Source organism: Dermacentor silvarum, chromosome 7 (assembly GCF_013339745.2).
Source record: "Dermacentor silvarum isolate Dsil-2018 chromosome 7, BIME_Dsil_1.4, whole genome shotgun sequence".
NCBI lineage: Eukaryota > Metazoa > Arthropoda > Arachnida > Ixodida > Ixodidae > Dermacentor > Dermacentor silvarum.
Genome location: NC_051160.1, coordinates 150551007 through 150555965, shown reverse-complemented (window position 1 = coordinate 150555965; position 4959 = coordinate 150551007). Strand labels below are relative to the sequence as shown.

At 55.0% G+C, this 4959-nt stretch overlaps 1 pseudogene; it reads right to left on the bottom strand.

The window, feature by feature from the left end:
* Positions 1–1585: 1585 nt before the first annotated feature.
* LOC119459274 (uncharacterized) lies at positions 1586–4378 on the bottom strand (annotated as a pseudogene).
* Positions 4379–4959: the final 581 nt, after the last annotated feature.

The window sequence follows — 4959 nt, the reverse complement described above, 5'->3', positions numbered from 1 at the left end:
CCATCATTCGCTCGAACGTTGTGGGGGCACTACAGAGGCCAAAGGGCATCACGTTGAACTCATAAAGTCCATCAGGGGTAACAAATGCAGTTTTGGGCTTGTCAGCGGCGGCCATGGGAACCTGCCAATACCCTGATCGCAAGTCGAGTGAAGAGGAAAATTCAGACCCCTGTAAACAGTCAAGGGCATCATCTATTCTCGGTAGAGGGTACACGTCCTTGCGGGTGATCTTATTTAAGCGGCGAAAGTCAACACAGAAGCGGATAGAGTCATCCTTCTTCTTAACGAGAACGACCGGCAAAGCCCAAGGACTGTGAGAGGGTTGAACAATGTTGCGGCGAAGCATGTCGTCGACATGCTCACTAATCACACGGCGCTCCGTAGGAGACACACGGTATGGTCGTTGCCGCAGTGGTGAATGTGAGCCCGTGTCGATGTGGTGCGTGACAGTGGACGTGCGTCCAAGGGAAGGCTGAATAGCTTCGAAAGAAGATCGAAAATGGTACAGGACGGCGATAAGCTCCGAACGCTGCTCTGGTGTAAGGCCGTCAGTGATGGATGGGCTAAACACGTCGGTGCAAGACTTGTCGGAAGCAGAAAGAGTGCAGATGTCAGTAAGGTCGTCGCGAGAAGTAGCATCGGGCACGTCGACGATGTGCAGGGACTGAATGGCTTGGACATGGCCGAGACACTGGCCACGGAGCAATGTGAGCGGAGCGGACAAAAGGTTGCATACGAAAATATGGCTGAAACCAGCCAAAAAATCGAGGGTCGCAAAGGGAAGCAGTACAGTATTTTTTGCGATGAACGTCTCAGAAGGGGCGAACAAAACAGTGGCGTCAGAGATGCTTCCACAGGACACAGGTAAAACAACAGCGACGTGCGGAGGAATGTCAGTCTCCTGAGCGACTACTAATTTAGGGGGATGTTCGGGAGAACCGTCGGAATGGAGATCGCACAAAGGAGAAAGTTTGACTTCGGCCCGCTCGCAGTCGATGATGGCTTTGTGTCGTGAGAGGAAATCCCATCCAAGAATGACGTCGTGAGAGCAGGACGGCAGCACAATGAACTCAATAATGTACATCATGTCCTCAATTACAACTCGGGCCGTACAAGCTGCTAACGGCTGAACATGATGCGCCGTTGCGGTACGGAGGGCTACACCAGCAACTGTCGTCGTGACTTTCCGGATGGAGCGACAGAGTATTTCATTTATTACACAAACGGCGGCTCCAGTGTCCACAAGGGCAAGAGTTGATACTCCCTCAACAGAAACAGCAAGTACATTCTACGCAGAATTGTGAGGACTTGGACGCTGTGACGGCGACGCAGTTCTTGCCTCATGAACTGCGGCGTTTAGTTTTCCTCTTCTAAAGGCATGGGACGACGACGCATTGGGGAGAGAGAGCGCCGACGTGGTGACGGAGATTGTCGGTCGAAGGACGCATGAGAGAGAGAGAATAACTTTATTAGAATGCCTGCAGAGTAGATTAGGCTCCCTCCACGCAGGGAGGACGAGCTTTCATCGCGACGCGGCCACTACGTCACTCTCGTGCGTTATGCTCCTCGAGGTCTTGCTCCCTCGCTACTTCCGCGGGTCTGAGAGGGCCGCCGCCCCCTTCCTGGGGGTGCCACCACCCTTATCCTCGGTTTCGCTAGGTTGCTGCCTTCCTAGAGCTGCCGAGACCTGCTGGACGGCCTTGAGTTGCGTCTCTTGATCGTAGATCCTCGTTGCAGCCTCTAGCTGCGGCGGGATCGTCGTCTTCTCACTGGCTTCTCTCGGATTTATACCACAGTCTCAAAGGATGTGAGCCGCGGTAGCTCTCTCCTTCGCACACAGTCTACACACGTCACTCGTGTACACACTCGGACACACGTGCTTAGCTAGCACCGGGGTGAGCAGGGACCCTGTCTGTAATTGTCTGTATAGCACTGCCTCCTTCCGGGTAAGCCCCGGGTGAGGTGGGGGCATAGTCTGTCTGTTCAGTCTGTACCATTTCACTATTTCGTTGAAGGTGGTCATCTTGTCCTTGGCACTGTACCGCGACCAACACTCCGAGTCGGCCGTGCTTGCAGCCGCGCGGTTGGTTAGTCCTCGCGCGGCCGCGTTCGCCGTCTCGTTGCCGTTCGCGTTCCCGCGTTCCGACACGTCACTGCCCATGTGGGCCGGAAACCACTTGATCACAGCAGCACTTTTGCGCCCGATGTCTTCGACCTTGCGCAGTATGCGCGCGGCCTCACTACATACCATACCTTTGGCATAGTTCTTCACTGCCGTTCTAGAGTCACACAGCACTGTAGTGCATCCGGGGTCGGAGACGGCCAAGGCGATAGCCACCTCCTCCGCTAGGTGCGCCTCTCGAGTCCGGACGCTTGCTGCGGTCTTCGTTGCGCCCGTCGATGCTCCGACGACCACAGCCGCGTATGCGTCGCTGCTGCCTCGATACTCTGCCGCGTCCACGTAGACGGCGCCTTCTTCTCTGGCGTGGAGGTCCACGAGGGCCCTGGCCCTCGCCAACCTCCGCTCCTTGTTGTGCTCGGGGTTGACGTTCATCGGGATCGGGCAGACCCTGAGCTTTCTATTGATGCTATCCGGTATAGGTACGTTGTTCTGCTGCTTGCCTTCGCTTTCAGAGAGACGTTCGAGTTGCGCTGTTTTATGTGCCTCGGCTATTTCGTCCAGCGTGTTGTGGACTCCCAGCGCCATGAATTTTTCGGTGCTCGTGCTCCCGAGGAGACCGAGTGCCGCCTTATACGCCTTGCGTATGGTGGCGTCTATCTTGTTACGTTCACTCGGCATCCAGTTGTGGAAGGCGGCGACGTACGTTATGTGGCTAACTACAAAGGATTGAACGAGCCTAGTCAGGCTCTCCTTCTTCATCCCCGCTCTTCTATTGGACATCCTCTTGATGAGTCTCATTGCCGCGGCCGCTTTGCCCGCGAGCTTGTTCACCGTTTCACCGTTGACTCGATTTCGCTCGATGAGCAGCCCGAGCACTCGAATCTTGTCGACTTCCGGTATTACTTGTCCTCCCGCCGTCTTGATCGTGATCTTGGGATGCTCGTACTTGAATTCCATATTCTTTCTTTTCCTGCCCACTCCTTTCGGTGGAATCACCAGCAGCTCTGACTTGGCCGGAGAGCAGACGAGTCCAGACCCGTCCAGCTGCTCCTCGATGGCGTTGACCGCTTCTTGCAGCGTTGTCTCGATGTGTCCGTCACTTCCTCCCGGTACCTATAGCGTAACGTCGTCGGCGTAGATGGTGTGCCGGACTCCCGTTACTCTTTCTAGCTGGTTGCCCACCCCAATCATCACGAGGTTGAAGAGTAACGGGGAGATCACCGAGCCCTGCGGGGTTCCGACGCTGCCCAGCTTCTTCTCTTCGAGCTGCAGGTCTCCCGCGCAGATTTCGGTGGTCCGTTCCGTCAGGAAGTCTTTGATGTACTCGTATGTCTTTCTGCCCATGTTTAGCCTGGATACTTGGGCCAGGATAGCCGAGTGCCTCACTTTATCGAAGGCGCTCTGCAGGTCCAGCCCAAGTATGGCTCTGTTGTCCTTGGTGGCCTTCATATCGTCGATGATCTCGTTCTTCAGTAAGATCATGGCGTCTTGCGTCCCGAGCTTGTTCCGAAACCCTATGATGGAATTCGGGTAGAGCTCCGATTCTTCCAGGTAACGCTGCCACCTGTTCATGAGAACGTGCTCGAGGACCTTTCCCACGCACAAAGTCAGTGAGATCGGCCTGAGGTTTTCTATGTTTGGTAGTCTGCCAGGCTTGGGGATGAGGATCGTCTTGGCTGTTTTCCATTGCTTGGGTAGCCTTCCATCTTGCCAGCACTTGTAGAATTTCGTGAGCGTTTCGATGGCCGCTTCGTTGAGGTTCTTGAGCGCTCTGTTGGTCACTCGGTCGGGACCCGCGGCGGACCTGCCATTGAGATCCTGCAGAGCAGCTCTGACTTCCCATGTCTCGATGTCTCGATCTAGCGTCTCGTTCTCGTTGCCTTGGTAATCCGGGTTTCTTTCCGTGGGGGTGGTCGGTAGGTACTTGGCGTCCAAGTTCCGCTTGATCTCGTCCTCTCCGTGTTCGCAGATTGCCTTGTGTAGGATCCTGGCCAGGTTGTTGTGTTAGTGGCCCTTGGTCTTTGTTTCGTCGAGGAGGTGCCGCAGCATGTTCCACATTTTGCCCTTGTGTAACTGTCCGTCGGCTTCATTGCAGGCCTCGTTCCATTGTTGGGTGCATAGCACCTTGCAGTGAGCCTCGATCAGCCTGTTGAGCTCGACGATCTTCTTCCTTAGACTTCGCTTCGTTCGTTGCTTCTGCCACCTCGCCTTTACGAACTGCTTGGCTTCTATCAGGTGGGCGAGCCGACTGTCCATCTTGTCTATCCGTTCCTCCGTTTCCAGCTCTTTGGTGGCTCTTTCCGTCGTCTCAATGACGTTAGCCGCCCATTGTTCCATGTCCATAATGTCCAGTTGCACCGCGGGTAGTGCCGTTCGAAAGGCGTCCCAATCCGTAATGCGATGCTTCCTTATGCCGGTGTTGCCTTGGCCTTCGAGCGGTACGACGACCTCCACGATGTAGTGATCGCTGCCCAGCTCTTGTCCCCTGTTTCTCCATTCCGCTTCTCTCTTTCTTCCTTCGGTTTTGATGAAGGTAAGGTCCGAAGTGGTGTCTCTCGTAACCGATGTACCGATTCTGGTGGGAAAGACCGGATCCGTGATTAGGTTCAGTGCCACGTCGGTGGCATCTTGCATCAGCTCTCTTCCCTTGACCGTCGTTCTTTGGTAGCCCCAGCCTTGGTTCAGAGCGTTAAAGTCTCCGCACACTAGGAGCGTATTGCTCCCCGCGACTCTACTCGCCTTGTGAAGTAGTGACTTGAACTACTGTTGTCCGTGAGGCGGATTGCTGTAGGACGTTCACCAGGAAAGTGCTCTCCTTCCTCTTCTTACCCGTAATT